Source organism: Trachurus trachurus (genome assembly GCF_905171665.1).
Source record: "Trachurus trachurus genome assembly, chromosome: 16".
Taxonomy (NCBI): domain Eukaryota; kingdom Metazoa; phylum Chordata; class Actinopteri; order Carangiformes; family Carangidae; genus Trachurus; species Trachurus trachurus.
Window position 1 is genome coordinate 29,750,814 of NC_139902.1, and position 23,457 is coordinate 29,774,270.

Consider the following 23,457-nt stretch of genomic DNA (forward strand, 5'->3'; position numbering starts at 1 on the left):
GAAGAAACTAATAAAAAGAGACACAGAGGGAAAGTGTGTGAGACTGATGGGCTCTCTTCCTCTTTTGAAGTTCTTTAATGCAACGTCCAACAGCCGGAGTCGCCCAGAGAGAGAGAGAGAGAGGAGCCCATAAATCCTCCTCGTGCACACGGGATCAAAAGTAAAGTGGTTTTAGAAATATTAGTCCTCCTGCTCCCAAACCTGGTTACTGTTTGACCAACAGGCTCTCAGTCAGACTCCCAGGCTGCTGGAGTGAAGTGAAGTGGAGTGAAGTGAAGTGAAGTCGGAAACTATGATTCATTTTACAACTAAAAAACCTTGTTTGAACTCACAAAAAGAACAAAAAAACACAAAAACAAACAAAAAAAAGTTTCTTCTTCCGGCTTCGCAGCGCAGAAACAGAAGGTTTGCATCAAAACCAGTTAATTTACAACCCTTTTTGTTTTCATCCAATTTGTTTTTCATCTCTTGGTTACATTGTTAGGCTTCCTTATCCATGAAAATGTTGTTTTTTAATATTTTTGGTGTGGGCCCCTTGACTTTTATTTAACCTTTGTCTTCTTAGCTTTATTCTACCATCTCTTGGGTCTTAAATCAGCTGTAAAACACGCTAAAACCTATTATTTAACCCAGTTGTTTCTTGTCTCTTGGTTACGTGGTTTGGCTCTCCTTATCCATGAAAAGGTTGGTTTAGCATCCAGGTTTCAGTTTGAGAATTTTGTGAATAATTAAAAAAAAAAAGTTTTTGTTTTATTTTGTTATAGAGGTTCCTGACAAAGTCAAAAAGCTTTGATGCAATAAACAAATTCATATGGTCGGTGCCGACCCTAACACAAGAGGAAGGGTAAATGAGAGCCCTTGTGTTTTTATACATGTGTTCAATCAGTTCAATCACTTTTTTTCTTTGTTATCAGTCACAGTTTCATTCTGCATCCCTGCATTAATTGTCTGTTGTTGTATTTGTTATCTACGGTGGCCCTGAGGGCTCAAAGTGCTGCATATACAAATAGATAAAACACAAATCAGTGTGGACAAATATCTGTATTGGTTTGCTGCAAATATGCACAACACAAATGCAATCCTGCAAATATGCAAAATACAACATTACAACTCCTTTCTTTACCCTCAAAACATTTTTTTATCACTTTTTTAAAAATGTATCTAATAAAAATGTGGATCACATGAGAAATTACAAATCTTCATTAAAAAAATACTTTTACTGTTGTTGGCTTGTGTGGTTTCATGTGAGCAGAACATGTGTAACAGCACTGGTATGTAAAATACACAAACACACTTTGATGAAGATGTTTCATGCATTTTTCTCAAGCTGCATTGTACTGAGCCTTCAGAGCCACCGTAGTTTCATAATGTTTGATGCAGCAGAGAGATCCTGAGATGCATCTAAACAGACGGTGTGAACTTTCTCCTCAGACTTGTTCCTAACAAACTGAGCTCGATGTGTAAAGTCGGTGGAGTTTAAAAAAACACAAGTTTCCTCTGAGGGTTAAACAGCTTCATCTTCCTCAGACGATCTGCACCTGCCCCGTCCGTCCTCTGTGTCCTCGGCGATAAACACCGTGACAGACGAGTCCTGCATTGATTTGTTGTTGTTTCATCAAAGGCTCCAGACACAATCCACTGTTCACGGAGGGACAGACCCTGCAGCTTTGCTTTGCTTTGCTTTGGTTTCTGTGTTTGGAGAGTAAAGTTCAGTGCTCTCCAGGCTGCAGCGTAAGAGCTGCTCTCCGCTCCTCATTCATAAACAAACACAGATTTCACTCGAACCCTCAAAACGTTTCCTGTTCTCTCCTCCTTCTTTATTATCTGCACGTCGTTTCATGTGAATGAAGAGCAGGGGGGGAAAAAAGAGATAAAGAAATCCCTCCGTGACCCCGCTCGATTTCATTTGGAAAGTTTGAGCTGCAACGCTGTGATGTAATACGAAGAAGAACATTACGTATAGCCGGTTAACCCCGCGCTGACCGGGAGGGGCCAGTCGGTTCACTTCCATCTAAAAGACAACCAACTATTATCTGCTTAACTTGCGAGACCTCGAGGAACCAAATGTTGAGGAGGAGCCTTCACACAAGCCTGTTGTGTGTTGTGTTGTGTGTGTGTGCACAGACACATAGTTGTGTCTATGTGCGTCTTCCATGTGAAGATGATGTCCGGTCCGTCCGTCCTGACCTTGCAGGGTTTTAGTTTGAGTCTCCGAGGGGTCAGGCATTAGCTGGTTAATATCACCCTAAAAGGTTGAGAAGAGTGACCTCGGTCACCCTGCGAACTGTCCCAAGAACCCGCTGACCCCTCCTCAGTCAGATTACACCGGGTGGGTGGGTGGGGGGGTGGAGGAGCGTTGAGGGTGAAGACGGCCATAGATGACGACCTTCGGCCCGTTTTATAACCTCCCTCCTTTGAAAAACGTGCATTATGCAAACTCACACCGGTCTGAAGGTCGATGTGGTCGTCAGTTTTGTTGCATTTTGACATAAAGAAGCTGTATGAGGCGATAAATGTTACATTTTATGATTTTATTAATATCAGACTTTCAATTTCCTGGATTAATTTAATGCAGGTTTGTCATTTCTTCCCATGGAGGACGTCTTATTTTGAAAAGGCAGATCATAAACACTAAAAACCACATAGGGAAGTAAGAGAAATAAAGAATATTTTCAGAATAGAATTTTAAAAACTGAGAAAAATGAAAAAAAAACAAGAGTATTTATTGAGGTAGGACTTTTATTTTGAAAGGACGTGTTAACGAAACAAGATAATTATAACAAAAGGATTTTCACGTTCGAGTCAATGTGGTTGTCAGTTTTGTTGCATTTGGACATAAAGAAGCTGTATGAGGCGATAAATGTTACATTTGATAATCTTATGAACAGAAGACTTCAATTTCCTGGATTGATTTAATGCAAGTTTATCATTTCTTCCAATGGAGCACGTCTTATTTTGAAAAGGCATTTCTTAAAGGCAACACTAAAAACTTGAAAACTAAAGGGAAGTGAAAGAAATAAAGAACATTTTCAGAATACATTTTTTTTAAAAGGATGAGAAAAACAAAAAAAGATGAGTATTTCATGAGGCAGGACTTTTACTTTGAAAGGACATGTTTTAACTAAAGATAATTAGAACAGAAGGATTTTCACGTTCGGGTGACAGGGGGATGATCCCTCGTCATGGGCGTCACCGGTGGGTCACAGAGTGTAGATGGGGGGTGGGGGGGTGGGGGGGGGACCTGGGATCAGGGGATGATGAACTCGTCGAACTCGCCCGACCTTGGAGCGACAGAGAGAGAGACGAACAGGAAGTAGCGATAACTCTCGATTGGAGCGTTTTCATTGGGCGGCGTTGATCGCGTTAGGCTTCACTGTCGGATTTTAGGCTTTCTGACACTGTCACCGGCGGTGAAGGTGAGCTCTCGCTCTCACACTCACTTACAGTCACACAAACACACACACACACACACACACACACACACACACACACACACACACACACACACATTAACACACACAAATACATGAACACACTCACACACGATGAGTACACGGGTCTGAGGCCCATATGTGACGGATCTGGAGGGTTTGTAGTATTTAGATGACAAATTCCTGGGAGATTACAAACCTGTGTGTGTGTGTGTGTGTCTGTGTGTGTGTGTCCGGCAGGTTTTAATCAGAGGAGGCCTTGTCCAGGGTAAATTTGTGGCCCCCGGCCTCCTAATTCATCCTCGGCCTCCTGGCCTTGGGCCACTAATGAAACCCACCAAGGTTAACCGGCCACAATCACACACACGCAATCACACACACAAATTGCACATCTTCATCTCATCCGTCCCGTTCCCTCTCTCTTTCCTCTCAGTTTCTCTCCCCATCACTCCTCCTTTGTTTATCTTCCTCCCAAATGTCATTGTGTCTTTAAACTCCTGTCACGTCCTCACTGAGTCAGAAAACTGCAACAACTCAATCTGCAGGTTTCACCGTGAAAGAAGTGAGAGAACTGCTTCTTTTATTTATCTCCTGTGCATCATTTCTACATCGAAAAAAAACACTTGAAAAAAACAAATTGTTTCCTTAATCTGACTATAACTGGACAAGTGAAGTGCATGTAAACACCTTAGTTCGACTAATATCGGAGTTCTCCAAGTCCGATTAAGACACCCAGATAATACGATTGGAAAATGATTTTCTTCAGCTTGTAAACGCCTTAATCAGACTGAAACTGGACAATGTGTGACGTCTGTCCAACTATCTATTTCTCCAACTTCCCATTTCTCCGACCATACATTTCTTTATTTTTGTGTCCATTTGTCCGACCTCCCATTTCTCCAACTTAAAGCAGAAGTAAGCGATATATTTGTGTTAATATAAGTCTTAAATAGTTATATCTTCCGACAGCAATCACTTACATAGAGTGTTTGGTCTGAAACACGGGTCTGTCAGTCACTCTGCTCTGCTCTGAGCCGAGGAGAAAACATTTATCGTATCCTACAGTTTTTATCCAATGAGGAGAGAGAACGGCATGCAGGGCTGTGTGTGCAGCCAAGGGACGCTGTGAATGTGGCGACGTAGCGACGAGGACTGTTATGGTGCGTTCAAGGAAACTCGTAACTCGCGTTTTTCCGACCTGTGAAGTGGTACCAGTTCGATCTGGTACGAGTTCACGGGTCAGAAGTTACGAGTGGCCGTTATAGTGACTTTCACAGGTAAAACAGGTCGGAAAAACACGAGTGGGTTGCCTGGAACGCTACAAAGTCGTAAGTTGTGACATGAAGCTGTAATTTACGGTTTCAAAAGCCTGCCTGGAACGCAGCATTAGCCAAAACGACCGGATCGCTTACTTCTGCTTTAAGTAACCCTAACCCTAAACCTAACCGTAACACTGTAGAATAACTTGGATTAATGGGTAGTCGGAGAAATGAGCGGTCGGACTTTTGGGCGGTCGGACTGACGTATGCTCCCCAACTGGACAATGCATGTGCACATGCTCCACAACAGTAGAGACGGCATAAAGTGGAGCAGAGAAGCCGCCTGAACCTGGCCAAGTAAAGAAAAAAAATGGTGTCAGTGCTGATTCAGTGCATTTCATGCAAAACCGCTGATGTGCGTTCCTGTCGGGGGCAGTTTTTCATCAAGCAGTCTCTGCTTTTACCTCTAAAACAACTCTGTCTGGTAACGTTCTGTTATTGCATATGCATTAACGTGGTGAATGTGCAGGTCACAACTTGTCCACAAGAGCGTTGTGGAGTTGTTGGATTGTGTATTTGATGAGTTTGATGAGGGAAACCAAGAAATCCCATTAGCCTCCGTAGCGTAGCTCTGAGCAGCTCACGGCTCAGCTCCGCCGTTCTAAAAACAGCTTGCACCGACAAATAAAGGTAACGAACCTACTGCTATGACTATAGGGATTATGGCAATGGGTCAATTTGCCCAAAATGTTGAACTATCCCTTTACGTAATAACTGTGATGTGCATCCACGGTTAAATCTGAAACTTCACCTTCATCAATATTTTGATCCGGGCAACAGAGGAGAGAGAGGAGAGGAAGATGGAGAGAGTGAGAGAGAAAGTCCAGGATGAAGGAGACGACACGAGGGTGAGTGAGGGAGGAATAAAGAGAGAGAGGGAGAGAGAGAGAGAGAGAGAGAGAGAGAGAGAGAGAGAGAGAGAGAGAGAGAGAGAGAGAGAGAGAGAGAGAGAGAGAGGGGCAGATTTCCCAAGGGGGTGATAGATAGAGGGGGGGAGAGGGGAGGAGGGGTGAGTTACTACACACACACACTGTCTTCATTAATTAGGCTTCATTAGCGACTGTCAGATGAGACTAATCAGGTCGGGCTGCTGTCGGAGTGTGTGCGTTAGTGTGTGTCTGTGTGTGTGTGTGTGTGTGTGTGATTTACTAGCGGGGCTCAGCTGAGTGATCAGAGCCCCGACACACACACAGACACACACACACACACACACACACTCACAGACGCACACACACTGTAATCTGTCAACTGTTCACATGCTACAAGTTGTCAGTTCAACAGTAGGTTATAGGTGTGTGTCTCTGTGTGTGTGTGTGTGTGTGTGTGTGTGTGTGTGTGTGTGTGTGTGTGTGTGTGTGTGTGTGTGTGTGTGTGTGTGTGTGTGTGTGTGTGTGTGTGTGTGTGTGTGTGTGTGTGTGTGTGTGTGTGTGTGTGTGTGTGCGACCTTGTGTAAATGACAGGTCCGATACGTACGACACACATCATCCCTGCTGTTAAACACTCACCAGGTTGTGTGTCTGTGTGTGTGTCTGTGTGTGTCTGTCTGTGTGTGTGGCTACAAGAAGAGGAGGCAAAAACGTTATGAAACACAACTTGATGGATTAATGCACACACACAGACACAGACACACACACACACACACACACACACACACACACACAGGATGAGTATAGTGTGTGGGTGCATCTTTCTTTTCGGTGGTCTCTCCTCTGCGCTCTCTCGTTACACACACACAGACACACACACACACACACAGACACACATTTTGTGGGTTGCTGTTGTTGTTGTTGTTGAACTTTTTACCTTTTGACTTTTTTTGTGTTTGTGTGTCTGTGTGTGTCACCACATGGAGATTAGGTGCAGATCACTATTATCAACTGAGCCGGTAGGAAACCCCCGTCCTGAGGGAACAAAACAACACACACACACACACACACACACACACCCCACTCCCACCCATAATCCAGCCAACACACAGACACAAGCTTCTTCTTGCTGGAATCAAACCACCGATTATTATTCATATTAATTTACTCGGTTGATATGCAGTTATTGTTAGTGCTCATTTTTTCCTCTTTGTGTATTTTTTTATTCCTTTGTTTTTTTAATAGAGGTAGAAGGATCTGGGTTTGATTCCCGAGCCAAGGCCCTTCACACGTTCTCCTCAAGCCTTCATGGTTCTGTCCAGGCTGCACAAGACAACAGCTGCGTTTACATGGGTCAAAAAAATCCTATTTACAATCACATTAAGAGGTCAATCAGATTCAAAATCTCTCATGTAAACACCGTACCGGATCGGATTCAATTTTGGATCGGATTGAAAGAGGTCGTCTACGCCGATTGATAATCAGCTTCATGCCTCATATAAACGACTGAATAGAGTGGATTATTCATTCTGCACATGCGCCCTAGTACGTAGGAGTCACGTATCGACGTTTGCGGGAAATAGGAAATATTGAATGTGGATCGTTTTATGTAGCGTTCATGTATACAGATCGAATAAGATTCATTTAATCCGATTGTTTTCAATCAGATTGAGGAAAACACTGTGAGTGAATATGAGTGTGTGTGACTTTGTTTGTCTCTTTATGTTTGTGATTGACAGGTGAGATGTCCAGATAAGCCCCGCCTCCACTCTATCTCAGCTGGAATTGGCTCCTAACCCCGCGTTACAGACAATGAATGGATGATTTTTTTTTTTTTTTTTTGATATTGTATCCTTTCTTATTTGTTTATTATATGTGTGATGCAACCTTTTTTTTATTCACTATTCGCACACTCGATCACAATTCATAAAAACATGTGGAAAGACGTTGGCGACTTTTCCAAGATGGCCGCCGTCGAGGGTGAAAATCATGCCTGTAGCTCACGTTTATAACACACTATAGGTTACAGGTCGTCAATGTCTAGAAATAACGAACAATTTCATAGTAATGTCAATAAATGTATCCAAGAAATAACGATTGATTGCGTAGAAACAGCCCAGAAATAACAGTCAATGCAACGACTTGGTGGAGAAAAATTCCAAGCATGAAAAGCATGTGTAATCTTTTGACTTTATGAAAAACACAACTATGAAATTAACCGTTATTTCTTGGCTATTTTTAGACATTATGACGACATTAATTGTAATTTCTTGACTATTTCTAGACATTATGACGACATTAATTGTTATTTCTTGACTATTTCTAGACATTATGACGACATTAATTGTTATTTCTTGACCATTTCTAGACATTATGACGACATTAATTGTTATTTCTTGGCTATTCCTAGACATTATGACAACATTAATTGTTATTTCATGACTATTTCTAGACATTATGACGACATTAATTGTAATTTCTTGGCCATTTATTGATATTATTACGTAATTAACGGTCTGTAAATTAAAGGGTTACCCCAAACTTGTATTCTCAAAATAGTGAATGTGAGTGTGTAAGTGTGTGATTTGACACAACACACTCACTTACACTAAAACATTATAGGTTGGAGAGAAAACACACAAGACATATAACACACACTAACACAAACACACACACACACTTACACACTTGAGTATTTTGCTGACGCAGATGTGTGTCTGTCAGTTGTCATGTCGGTCGGCTCAGATCTTCAGGCGTCCAACAACAGTAGAATGCCACAGTGGACACACACACACACATAAATAGGCACACACACACACACATACACACACACACACACAGTTTCACTTCTCACAAATTAACACACACACACACACACACTGAGAGACATAACAGGAGGCTCTTTTTACACACACACACAAAGGCAGCTCATCCTCGCCACGCTCCAGATCGATTCCCAGGACAGCTGCTGCACGGACAGGTGTGTGTTTGTGTGTCTAAGTGTGTGTGTGTGTGTGTGTGTATGTGTGTGTGTGTCTTCTTCCTTTCACACTTGAAAAGAAAGACAAGAACTCAGAGAATTCCCTCTCTCCTCCTCCTCTCTCTCTTTCTCTCTTTGTTTTTTCAGAATCAAATAAACTTGGATTTTCATTTTCAGAACATCCTGCTTTACGTCACTGAACACGACGATTTTATGTTTAAAGACATCTTCATCTATTTTATTTTGATTTTTATCTACATGTCATTAGGTCAATTCACTGTAAAAAAAAAAAGAAAAAAGAAAAAAGAAAATGTAACAGTAAAATCTTTGTAAAACTTCTGTGATTATTAAAGGGACAACGAGGATTTTTGGAAAGCAAAGAGTTTTTTCACACTACATTTCCCATGAGCCTCCGCGCGCACCGTGAAATTCTTGGACCGGCACAAGACGGACGAAAGCAGAAGCATTTGCCAAGAATGTTTTCATTAATCAAGAACGAAAGTCGGAGGTTGGAAGACGATCAGATACCGTCGTAGTTCCGACCATAAACGATGTCAACTAGCGATCCGGTGGCGTTATTCCCATGACCCGCTGAGCAGCGTCCAGGAAAACCGAAACTAGGAAATGCTGGGCGAGTCGACCACTAAATAATAATATCAAATTAACTATAAAGACAAAACGATGTATTTATAGAAAACCAATTAACAAGTGGTAACGTAGATTCATCCACATTAATATGAGACTCTTTTATAGAGCAAACTCCTCGGGGGAATCTTTAAAGCAGAAGTAAGTGATATATTTGTGTTAATATAGCCTAAGTCTTAAATAGTTATATCTTCCGACAGCAATCACTTACATAGAGTGTTTGGACCGAAACACGGGTCTGTCAGTCACTCTGCTCTGAGCCGAGGAGAAAACATTTATCGTATCCTACAGTTTTTATCCAATGAGGAGAGAGAACGGCATGCAGGGCTGTGTGTGCAGCCAAGGAACGCCGTGAATGCGGTGACGTAGGGACGAGGACTGTTATGGTGCGTTCAAGGAAACTCGTAACTCGTGTTTTTCCGACCTGTGAAGTCGTACCAGTTCGATCTGGTACGAGATCACGGGTCAGAAGTTACGAGTGGCCGTTATAGTGACTTTCACAGGTAAAACAGGTCGGAAAAACACGAGTGGGTTGCCTGGAACGCTACAAAGTCGTAAGTTGTGACTTGAAGCTGTAATTTACGGTTTCAAAAGCCTGCCTGGAACGCAGCATTAGCCAAAACGACCGGATCGCTTACTTCTGCTTTAACTTTTCATCAAATCTTATTATTTCCATCCTGATGTGAGAAAACACACACACACACACACTCACACACACACACACACACACCGTCATATGTCTTTAAACAGCAGCTTGAACCCCTCCCTCCTTTAACCCCCTCCCCTCCTCTTTCACCTTGACTTGTGTATTCAGTTGCAGCCTTTTTACTGCCTGTAAAAGCAGCATGAGGACCACGGTCAACTTTGACCCCGGCCACAGGACAGGAATAGAGACACAGTCAGGGGTCTCTCACACACACACACACACACGCACACACACACACACACACACCCTGCCCTTTGTCTATATGTGTGTGTGTCCCACTTAAAAGGATATCAATTAAGTGCAGCAAGTATTTGACCAACTGAACATTTTAAGTGATGGTAATGTTGATGATTGATCAGTGGACTCAGGTTCTTTGATCAGAAAGGTTTATGTTTAATATAATGTTCAATATTATTTAACATTTCTATTTTTTAAGTTTCAGACAGTTTTGTCTGTGATGTTCTGCAGCATTTATAGTTTAAGTCTATTCATCATGTTTCTTTTATATTTCTGCACCTCTCCTCCGCAGCACCCAGAGCTGCTAAAAGGTGTTTCATTGTTTCTTAAAGCAGTGACAATAAATTCTATTACAAGACGACTATCTGAAAATAAATCGAACAGCGTCAAACTCTGAAATAACAGGTCAGACATCAGGTATCATCTCCGATTTTTCAACCTGACAGTGACAGCAACAAAACACTGTCATTAACGGTAAGAATGGAAGTGCAACAAAAGTTATTTGTCAATGTTTTCACATACGTATCTTCCAAAATAAACATTATTTTGCTGCTGCATGTATTTTTTTCATGTTCAACAATCAGCCACAACATGACAAACTTCTTTCAGGCATCCATGTTTTTTTTTTTTTAATCCTCTAAGTTACCTGCAGCGTAAACACTTGGAAATTCCCGAGTTGGAGTTCTGACTTCTTGTTTAGTCGTTGAGTCATCTTGAACGCAGAATAAATATGTGACTTACTTTACTTTAGACTACTTTATCTGTTTATTTGAATGGGACAGTGCACATTAATGGACATAAACATGTAGATGTACTGGATGCTAATTTCCGTCCAGAGTCCCATAAACATAAAAAACAGTTCAATAACAATACACATAATAATGTAGACAATACAAGAAGACAAAAAGGCGACTATGACAATGAAGAACATATTGACAAACACCATAAGAGTTTTGTTCTCGGAGATAAAGTGCATAAGTGCTGGGTTAAAGTGACCAGTGCTAAAGTGCAAGAGTGCATAGAACTGTAAACTACTTGTAAATTAGCGATGAAGCTAATTAGCAACAGATTTGTGGAGATGTTGCTGCAACATTTGTCCAGAATAAAACAAAAAAAAACTCAATATAAACTAAATATAAACCTCAGATGTCCATAGTACGACATGGTGGTGATCCTCAGTCAGTCACCCGCTGTGTGCGTGCGTGTGCGTGCGTGCGTGTGAAGTGAAGGTGCTTTGGTGTTAAGCAGAGAACAGGCGGCGTGAAAGCTGATCTGCATTGTGGCTGATCTCCAGAAAGAGAGAGAGAGAGAGAGAGAGAGAGGGTTGAAATGGACAGCGGCCGTGCAGCTTTCACTGCATCTCTGAGTGTGTGTATGTGTGTGTGTGTGTGTGCGTGTGTGTGCGTGTGTGTGGTAAAAGAGCCGCTATAAAAAGATTAGAGTTACTGAACACAAGGCGGAGCGGAGGAAAAAAAAGGAGAAAGAACAACAATAGCTGATACTATACACACACACTGACACACACACACACTTGCGAGTGCACTTTGACCCCGTCAGCTGCCGTCATGCTTTGCTTTGGGCTTCGTGCCGCGCGACAGGTGAGCTAGCTAACGGATAGCTGGGACGCCTCGCATTTCACACACACACACACACACACACACACACACACACACACACACACACCGACAAAGAGGGTTAAAAGCATTCATATGCAGCATGCACACACACTGGTACAAGGTCAGGGCCGGGTCGGGGCCGAAACAAACACACACACACACACACACACACACACACACACACACACACACAACCACCACTCCTTGCATTCCTACATATGTCAGTTGTGTAATTAAAAGGCTCGCACCTCTTTGTCACTCTCACTGTGACACACACAGACACACACACAAACTGATCCCCCATGTTAGCTGACCATGTGGACAAAAAGGACGACGTATAATAACACAGATTTATTTACAAATCAAAAAATGAGACAAATTTGGAGACATGAATCCAGATATTAGTTTAACATTTTTAGATTTAGCTCCCTGGGTCACATATTGTCACATTTTATTCTGCAACATAAACGACACCAGTAAATATCCCAGACCTGACGCTGACTCTTTAAGCTTTTACAGTCCCGTCATAAAGCAGTGAGGTCTCTGAAAACATCTGGGTTTGACTTCTAAATATGAATATAAGACAAGAGATCAGTGCTTCAGTATTAGATATAAGATATAGCCTCAATTGTAACTGGTTTGTAGATGAGCAAAAGTCTTGGTTTCTCCCCTCTGTCTATTATTTTTAGCAGGTAAAATGTATTTTGAACAGAGTTTCAGGGCGTTTTCACACCTGAAAGTCCAAACCAAGGTTTGTGTTTTTGTTACAATGTCTACATTTGATCCAGTTTGATGCGGTCTGAAGCTTGCATAATTGTCATTGGACCATCAGACATTTCATCATCTTTGCTATTTCTTCTTTCAAACCACGGTTTACTTTGGTCCGGACCGAGACCACCTCTTTTGGTCGGACTAGACTTCGTGTTTTTGGATGCGGATGAGCTTTCACAGCTGGAAATTTGGTTCGAATCAAATGGAAAGTCTGGAGATCGACTCGGCCGCTTCTAAAATTCTCTTCTTCCTGATTGTGCGTGTTTTTTGGGGTAGTTGGGTCTTGCTGCAGATCAGTTTGTTTGCAGACTGAGGATTGAACAAAACCAGGTGAGGAAGAGGAAAAAAGCAGCAGAAGAGGAGAACAATCGTGGGGAAAAACCCCCGGACAGAACGATGTTGTGAAGATAAATCCTGCAGAGGAATACGTGTTTTAGTATCAGATAAAACTTCCACTGGCGACTTATCAACACATATATCTGCTCGAGGTTGTTGACACACCGAGCTGAGCCGACGTTGAGCCGACGTTGAGGCCAGTTTGTGTAGTTTCTATGATGTTTCCAGGTTTCAAACAGGTTATTTCCTGTCAAACATCCACATATTCTTACATACATATACATACATAAGTCTTTGCAGTTCATTAGAGACAAACACTGAGCTGCATCGTCACAACAAGAAGAAGCTGCAGATTTGTGCTACACAACAATCACACACTTCCTGTGTTTTCAGATCCATCCACCTGGGAGAGTTGCTCTACTCTCACTACAGACACTGTTCGCTTGAATGCAACGTTGTCAGAGCAGCACATCAAAGCCGCAAAAAAACAACAACAAAAAAACATCCCATAATAGCTGACAGCTTGTTTCTCTGTAGGTTACACATGGAGCGCTCTGTTTCTGGAGCTGTTTTTAAGGGATAGTTCAACTTTTTGTCAAATTGGCCCATTGCCATAATCCCTATAGTCATAGCAGTAGGTTCATTACCTTTAATTGTCGGTGCAAGCTATTTTTAGAACGGCGGAGCAGAGCCGTGAGCTGCTCAGAGCTACGCTACAGAGGCTAATGGGATTTCTTGGTTTCCCTCATCAAACTCATCAAATACACAATCCAACAACTCCACAACGCTCTGGTGGACAAGTTGTGACCTGCACATTCACCACGCTATGAGATAATAACCATAGGCGTCATTTACGCTGGGGACGCTGGGGACATGTCCCCACCACTTTTTGTCAAGAACAATTTTGTCCCCACCACAAAATTAACTGAACATTATCCTAATGAAGAATGGCGAAAAAACGTTGATAAACTATGACAAATAGGCATCATCTGAAACAGTGTGCAGGACGCAGAGCCTCTGCCGGAGCCGACTCGCAACAATGTAGCTTTGATTAAAGTAGTTATAACAGCCCGGAGCGGCGCGCTGCGCGCGTCCTCGCAGTTTGGCTGGTTACACAGGGAGCTGCTTCTCTCACCACGTCTGTACTCGGTTTTCCACACACACAGGTCTGTCTCTAGCTCTGTAGCCTATGTATGGATGTGTGTGTGTGTGTCTCGTGTGCAGACGCAACTGACAAATATGTATAGACGGACAAGCAACAACTTCATTACCGGTAATCATCATTTTATTTTTTGACCGGATTCTCTCGCCTTTTCTGTGCCCGACTTCCTGTCTGGTACGATCCGTCTATCCAGCTTGACAGCGGCGCTCACGGCTCGCGTGAAAAATAAAACAGACGCCTAACTGAAGCGCTGCCTCCACTCGGGGTCGATTGTACCGAATGAGACAGCACCCGATATATGCTTAATGTTTGGGTGCAAAGTCACTGTTAACGAAATCAACATCTAATCTGTCCCTTCAAAATAAAGTTTATAACGTGTCTGTTTGGAGCAGCAGCTGACAGTGACAGTTCCTCATCACTAAACCTGAGCGACCATCAGATCCTTCCTCACTCACGTCGTGACGACGGGACAAAGTCTTTTGGACATATATTGTAGCCTATATTGTGTGTTTTTCCTCTCTATAACCGTCTTGCTTCAGTTTTTGCTGGTTGGCAATCATCTGGCACACCCGCTGTTTCTGTTTCTCACTCACCCTCGATGCGCATAGATTTTTAGTTATAAAAAGGAAAAAACACAGATGCGTAAATTGAAATGACCTACTGTAGTGTAGTCTAACAATTCAATGACCACAGCTGATCACCAGCTTGTCATGCCCCACCTGTCACGTCTCTAAACACAGCTACGGGCTTCTTCTTCTTCTTCTTTTTTTTTTTTTTTTTGCTGCGGTCCGGCGGAGAATTATAAAATTAAAAAAATAAAATAAAATCTCGCAGCCGCATCGGGTCCAGGGTCCAGGCTTCAACACTGGTCGGACCTGGTCGGGTCTTTGCTCATTTATTTGCTCAAACTTGGACCCAGACCCGGTCCTATAGGAGACCAGAGTCTGGTTGAGAACGGCAGTCTATCCGGGAAACGGTGTCAGGTGCGGTGCGGCCGCGGCGGCGTTGGGGGGGGGGGGGGAAGCATATGCATATGGTCATTGTCCCCACCACTTTTCAAAGTAAACTGACGCCCTTGATAATAACACAACGTTACCAGACAGAGTTGTTTTAGAGGGAAATTCATGCAAAAAACGCTGATGCGCATTCCCGTTGGGGGCAGTTTTTCATCAAGCAGTCTCTGCATTTCCCTCTAAAACAACTCTGTCTGGTAACGTTCTGTTATTATCTCATAGCGTGGTGAATGTGCAGGTCACAACTTGTCCACCAGAGCGTTTTGGAGTTGTTGGATTGTGTATTTGATGAGTTTGATGAGGAAAACCAAGAAATCCCATGAGCCTCTGTAGCGTAGCTCTGAGCAGCTCACGGCTCTGCTCCGCCGTTCTAAAAACATCTTGCACCAACAATTAAAGGTAACGAACCTACTGCTATGACTATAGGGATTATGGCAATGGGCCAATTTGACAAAATGTTGAACTATCCCTTTGAAAATAACCTGTGCAAACATCTTAGATCTATTCATCTCCTCTTTGCTTTACTGTAATTACCTTTACCTGTTCACACACACCCATGTTTTTGTCAGCGAGTCGGCACCGTTATGTCTGTTAACGCCGGGTCAGAGGAAGTGATGTCATCGAGCGTTTCATAATAATTGGCGTTTACACGTTGATTTATAGCTGGACGCGGTGACACGGCACCTGATGTCTGTCGCGCTGGTTAAGCATTAAGTCTGTAAAATGTGATGGCATTTCATTGTGTCATTCAACAACACACACACGCACACACACACACACACACACACACACACACACACACACACACACACACACACATATATATACACACACATACACACAGCAGGCTGTTGGCAGAGCTCCAGTGAATACTACAGCCCGGTGTAATGACTAAATGACTGATAACGTTACACAGGAAAAGCTGCTGGCACACTACCAAATGGACTCTGTGTGTGTCTGTGTGTGTGTGTGTGTGTGTGCGTAGAGGGGTGTGTGTGTCTGTGTGCACAATACAAAGGTTGTCTCTGAACCTGGTTCGTGTGGAGGTTTGATTCCGTGACACTGAGACACAAACAAGACGCTCAAATGAAACCGGAGAAGAGGAAGAAACAGAAGAAGATACAGAAACAACAGTTGAAGAGCAACAACAAAAAAGACACATAACCGATGATAAGAGTCGTAAAACATCTGTGTGGCACAGCTGTCAGGTCGAGCCTCCAGTGTAACTTATGCAAATCTCAGATGGAAATGCAGTAGTGCAGGTCTCTGAGTCCAACAGGAACACACTCTCTATATATGTACGTCTGTTATGTTATGTTTCTATTTGATTTAGTTACATGTTTATTTACTATTTAGAGTTATTTTATACTCTTGTTATGGTTTTACTCCTGTAATAGTTGTCCTGGGTGCACATTATTACTAATTAACAAAAAATCATAATGGATTTTGTCTTCTTCCTGGTTATGTTTCAAATATTGTGGCTGATTTTTGTGATTCTGCATCTCACTTCAAAACATGCACAACAGGTTTCATCCTGTAAATCAAGTGTTACGTATATGACATAAGCTGAAATATTGACTTGACGTTTTGGCCTAGTTTCTGTGTGAAGGCTTGACAAATTGGCCCATTGCCATAATCCCTATAGTCATAGCAGTAGGTTCGTTACCTTTAATTGTCGGTGCAAGCTGTTTTTAGAACGGCGGAGCAGAGCCGTGAGCTTCTCAGAGGTACGCTACGGAGGCTCATTGGATTAAGAGTTGTTTTAGAGGGAAATACAGAGACTGCTTGATGAAAAACTGTCCCTGAAGGCAACGCGCATCAGCAGTTTTGCATGAATTTACCTCTAAAACAACTCTGTCTGGTGACGTTGTGTTATTATTTCATAGCGTGGTGAATGTGCAGGTCACAACTTGTCCACCAGAGCGTTGTGGAGTTGTTGGATTGTGTATTTGATGAGTTTGATGAGGGAAACCAAAAAAATTGTAGCATAGCTCTGAGCAGCTCACGGCTCTGCTCCGCCGTTCTAAAAATAGCTTGCACCAACAATTAAAGGTAACGAACCTACTGCTACGACTATAGGGATTATGGCAATGGGCCAATTTGCCAAAATGTTGAACTATCCCTTTAACTCCCCAAAGAAATCAAACCTCTTGTTTCTTAAGAAGTTCCTTCACTTCATCCTTTGAATCCCAGTGACGTTTCATGGAGTTGATACTACGGTGTCTTGTACAGGTCGGTGGATCTCCGGCTCTGCGTCGGACCGTCGCCGGCGTGGAAGGGCATAAAATAAAAAAAACAACAAAGATGTGAACACTTGTGAGCTTTGGACCTAGCATATAGAGCAGATTTACACGGCGTCAGTCAATGGCTCGTTTTAAATGGACACGATAAACACGACGGCACTTGAAGGCACCATCCAGGCTGCTTACGTTAGGAGGAAAAGAGCTGCAGCTGTAAAGTAGTGTGGCCAATCCACGGATATTTCAGGCACTGGCCGCTGAGGAGTAGGAAAAAAAGGACAAAAACTTTATTTAAACACCCAGTAAAATGAAGGGGGGAAGAGATCTGGTATGAAACTTTACAGATATTAAAGTTAAAGATGATTTATTGAGTTAAAACTAAAGATTTTTAAGCAGGAAAAGTTAAATAATGAAGTTATCAGTGCAGTGATTTGTCTGTCATGTGGGTGGTGGTGGTGTTGGTGTGTAAAAGAAGGGCGAGGCCACGGAGCTCTGAGCTCATTACTGCTGATAACTAACAGAGTAATAAAGCAGAGAGGAGGAGGAGGGGGAGTGATGGAGAAACACAAACACACACACACACACACACACACACACACACACACACACACACACACACACACACACACACACACACACACACAGAGAGAGAGAGACACACACACAGTGACAGAGTGGAGTTTAAATGTGGAGCCAGACACTGTGTCTCCATCCAGCTCTGTCATTTCTACTGTGTGTGTGTGTCACTCTCGTCATTACCTGTGTGTGTGTTTGTGTGGGTGTGGGTGGGGGTGATAGGGTCAGGGTGTGTCTGTGTGTGTGTATGTGTGTGTATATGTGTGTGTGTGTTCTCCGTCACTCTGTGTGTTCCTATGTGAAGTCAATTAGAATCAATTTGTCCCCTCAGCTGTTTCTCTCTCGGCCTCATCCTCCACATGACTCCATCTGTGTGTGTGTGTCTGTCTGTGTGTGTGTCTGTGTGTGTCTGTCACCTTGTTACCTTGTTATTGCAGAGCTGCTGTGGGTCCCTTTGGTGCTGGTGTGTGGCGGTGGCTCAGGTCCTGGGTGGGGAAGACAGGGAGCAGTGACCTCTGACCCTGTCTTCACCCATCAACTCCTTTAGACATGTACAAATTGAAAAGGGCCTAGTTACATTAAACTCTATGAAAACATAATATTTATAGTTCAGACTGACAGAGAGATGTCGTTTTTAACACATTTCTTCTTTTGAATTTAGAAACCGACAAAATCTTACAAGTGAACTCGGAGACTTACAGTTCAGATTAAAGATACATGTTGTGGATACTGTTATTGATTGCTAAGAAAATGATAACTGGAAACTGGAAGGATCCAAAACCACCGACCATAACTCACTGGGTACAGAGACTGAGAAGGGTGAAGAAGAGGAGGGACAAAGGTGGAACTGAATTACTATGTAATCAGGTTTCCATCTAAATGTATCGAACATTTTTGAGCCGATTTTGTGAAAATGAGCAATGCGACTTTATTCGTTTTCCATTTGTTCCATTTGTTTTTAGATTGGGGATCTAAACAATTACTTTCTCGCATGAAAAAAATGTTAAAACTTAATAAAGTCACCTAATAACAACAGCTTTTCGCCTGTTTTACAGCTGTATATGCCGCTGCGTTCTGGGAAACTTGTATAGCTACTGTACACTGCGGTGTGAATGGTGTCGATCATCACGTATTCGCAAAGCCTGTGCAAAAAGTTGCATTTTCCTTTTATCGATACGCTGATAAATCTACTCTCTCCAAGCGTAAAAGCTTTTTTTGCGGCTTTTTTGCCTTTTTTTCGAATTTTTAGCGTTTTTTTTTTGCAAATTTTGAAAATGTGGATGGAAACCCCACTTGTGAGAGAGCGGTGAGGACAGCAGAGAAAATGATTGGAACTTCTCTTCCGTCCATCGTGGACATTGGCCATAAACGCTGTCTGACAAGAGCAAAGGAACATTACCAGAGACTCCACCACACACCCACACAGGGACTGTTCTCACTGCTGAGCCCTAGGAGGAGCAGGAGGAGGAGGAGGAGGAGGAGGAGGAGGAGGAGAAGAAGGAGGAGGAGGAGGAGAAGGAGGACAACCAGGTTCTGTAACAGCTTCATTCCCCAGGCCATAAACCTGCTGAATCCCAAAAACCGCTGCAAGAAAAACTGTCACTTTTCTGTTTTCATCAGACTTTTACTTTTTTACTTAAAGGGACAACAAGGAGTTTGTATTTGGTTATAAAAAAGTCTCATATTAATGTGGATGAATCTACGTTACCCACTTGTTAATGGTCCATTTTCGATAAATATATCGTTTTGTCTTTATCGTTATTTTGTTATTATTATTTAGTGGTCGACTCGCCCAGCATCTATCTATCTTATCTATTTGGATTACTGATGCAGGAATGGGGGTTATTATAAGATTGTTGTGTTTCTCTATGATTGAAACTGTATTGCTGTCCCCTGGGACAAATATCTATTTCCCATGTGATTTACCTTTGTGGTTTTTCTATTGCATTCTTTTGACTTGTATTTTAATTCATAGGGTCCTATGTCAGTGAATATTTAGTTGTTTTTTTTAGTTTTGTGGAAAAGTAAAATATCTAAATGAAAAGTTTTTTTTTTTTTAATTTCCACCATGATGGATCCTGAGGTGTTGTGGGTCAACAGGTTGGATCCTGTTCTGTCTCCTCGGGCTTCAGCTGGTGCGTTGGCAGCGTGTGAAGTTGAGCTCTGAGCGCTGAGTGAACTGCATTTATTCACTCTTCCAGTGACATTACTGTACATGCAAATCAGACAGAAAGACGCCAACAGACGCGAACAACAAGTTTCTTTTGAAACTCTGCTGTGGTCAAATTCATGTCAATAAACCTCGACGTATACAAGTGGACTCAAAATCTTTCCAAGAATATTTGTCTTATTTCTTGTCAAAATGTCTCATTTCTAGTCAAAACTAAACTCTTTTCACTTAAAATAAGACTCATCACCTAAAAATGAACTTGTTTTTAGATCATTTTCACTTGTTTCAAACTAATTTTCACTTGAAATAAGTAGAAAAATCTGTCAGTGAAAGCAAGTGCTTGTGCTTGTAACAAGAAAGAAAAACTTGCTCCACTATCAGATTGTTCTACTTATTTCAAGTGAAAATATGCTTGAAAGAAGTAAAAAATGTCTAAAAACATGCTGCTTTTTATGTGATGAGTCTTATTCTGAGTATAATGAGATTTGTTTTGACTAGAAATGACATTTTGACTAGAAATAAGACAAATATTCTTGGTAAGACTTTGAGTTTTTGCAGTGTATAGTCTCAGAGGTCAGAGGTCACCGGTTGCTAAGTTGGTTCAACTGGGTCGTCAGCGGCGAGTTTTATGACACTGAAACCAGGTTTTCTGTTTGTTCTATTGTTAGCTCTGTGTGTGCATGTGTGTGTGTGTGTGTGTGTGTGTGTGTGTGTGTGTGTGTGTGTGTGTGTGTGTGTGTGTGTGTGTGTGTGTGTGTGTGTGTGTGTGTGTGTGACGGGCCTTATGGTGACCTGGTGACATATTTTATCAGGGTGTTGCAGCTTCAGCCTTCGGCCCTCCATACTTTCTATTTCACAAAAGTTTAGTGCACGTGTTTGTGTGTTAGTGTGTGTGTTTTAGTGTGTTAGTGTGTGTGTGTGTGTGTGTGTGTGTGTGTGTGTGTGTGTGTGTGTGTGTGTGTGTGTGTGTGTGTGTGTGTGTGTGTGTGTGTGTGTGTGTGTGTGTGTGTGTGTGTGTGTGTGTGTGTGTGTGTGTGCTCACCTTGCTCCACAACCATAAAGCTGTGTGTGTGTGTTTTTTTTCTGTTTTTTATCAGTGATTGATTGTTTGCGCCTGAACTGAGGCGTTAGCAGCTTCCATATCTCCAGGTCCTGGCTGCTAAGAAAGAGTGTGTGTGTGTGTATGTGCATGTATGTGTGTGTCTTTGTGTAATGTGTGTGTGTGCGTGTGTGTGTGTTGAGGAGTGGTTGCGGTGGGCTGGTTGGTATCGTGTTTTGTCAGAAGTGTGTGTTACCTGCGGTGATGATTCAGTCGTGTGTGTTTTCTCTTTGTCTTCATGCGAACCTGTGCTCTGGCATGCACACGTAGATTTGTGTGTATGTTGTTGTGCGTATGTGTATGTGTGTGTGTGTGCATGTATGTGTGAGTGTGGTGTAGGTTAATGATTGCAGGGTTTGGTGTGTGTGTGTGTGTGTGTGTGTGTGTGTGTGTGTGTGTGTGTGTGTGTGTGTGTGTGTGTGTGTGTGTGTGTGTGTGAGAGAGAGAGAGAGAGAGAGAGGCTTCCTGTGGGTTTAAACCCAGTGCTGATAGAAAGATCTGGGGTTACATGAGGACACACACACACTCACACAGACACACAAACACACACACAAAGACACTCACAGCTTTAACGCAGCAGCAACAGAGAACAACAGAGCGTTTAATTTGTGTGACTCAGTGAACCTCAGGCTGCTCCGTCTTGCAGGGGCCATATGTCACAGGAGTGAGTTATCAATAATCAATAATCAATAATAATCTATTATTTATAGCCAATATAAAAAAACAAAACAAAAGAAACAAACATATATATTTATATAAAGCTGCTCACTTTAGTTTGTGACAATCTAAACTCAAACAGGACGAATCAAAAGGCCCGTTGATGGTGATGTCATAGATGGACGTTCCATGTTTCTCCTGTGGGGTCACACAGGCATCTTAGCAGGGGCCCCAAAATAACAGTTGGACTGGTTTTTATTGCCAATAAGAAGAAATTAATACGTTTCCAGATGTTGTAACCAAGCAGTCATAAATTTACAAGAATAAAGTTGTAAATTTATGACTTTATTTTCGAAGTTTGTGTCATTGTGGCCCTAATACGTTCAGCCCCCTACTAGAAAGGGGCTGAACTCTCTTTGACTGATTGATCATTGATTATAGATAGAGAGATGTGAGGTTTAGAAATCCTCAGGTTGTGTAACCGAACCGTGTGTGTGTTTGTTTGTTTGCGTCGTCAATGTGACACAGCAGGTAAAATAAAGTTAGTTTGAATTTCTGATCCAAGAAAAACTTTTGTTTGTAGTTTATCAATAAAAAAAGTTTTATAGTGCGCATTTGCATTTACCCGAATCTCGTAAAAGAGGAATGTTTGTGGGTGGAGTCAGTGTAACACACCTGTTTGTCTACGGTCGACCGTTTTTCTGCAGAAAAACGACAGGTAGAGACACACAACACATGCATAAAACACACACACAGACACACACTTTGCCAGCTGTAGTAACGACATCGCTCTTCTTGTCTCCCACTTGTGTGTTTCTGATCATGTGATCGACCACTTTGACTAAACATTAACCGGCCTGAAGACAGTCGCTCCTCTGTGTCGCTACGTCCATTAGTCAACAGCATTGTGACAGCATTTGTGTGTTTGTGTGTGTGTTTGTGTGTCGCAACAGCTGCCATTTTTCTTCATAACCAGTCGACATACATACCTGGTTACCTGTGCATGTTGCGCGTGTTTGCATGCCTGTGTGTGTCACTTTTGCTTTGTGCAGTGTGTGGTATGTCGCCTCATTCACATGGGACACATCATGTGGCCGAGTTTGGAGTGTGTGTGTGTGTGTGTGTGTGTGTGTGTGTGTGTGTGTGTGTGTGTGTGTGTGTGCGTGCGTGTGTGTGTGTGTGTGTGTGTGTGTGTGTGTGTGTGTGTGTGTGTGTGTGTGTGTGTGTGTGCATGCCATGAGGGTAATTACAGGCTCAATGCAAGGCCTGGACAAATTACAGAGGATCATACACACACACACACAGACACACACACACAATACCTCTCTCTCTCTCTCCGCCCTTTCTAACCTCTGGCGTTGCTTCACACTCAGTCAGATCAGACCATTACAAAATACACCGCACACACACACACACACACACAGACACACACAGACACACACACCCCTCCTCTCTGGTTAGGAAACACGGCCGCAAAAAAAAAAAATCCACGGTAACAAGTCATTGAGTCTTGTAATGACTCATAAAATCTTATTTTCTGCCAGCAAAAGTGAAAATCTGCCAACATGTCGAGGCACTTCCACTTGTTTCCACTTCACTCGTTAAAAGTGTTTATTTGAAATATTCCGCAGCA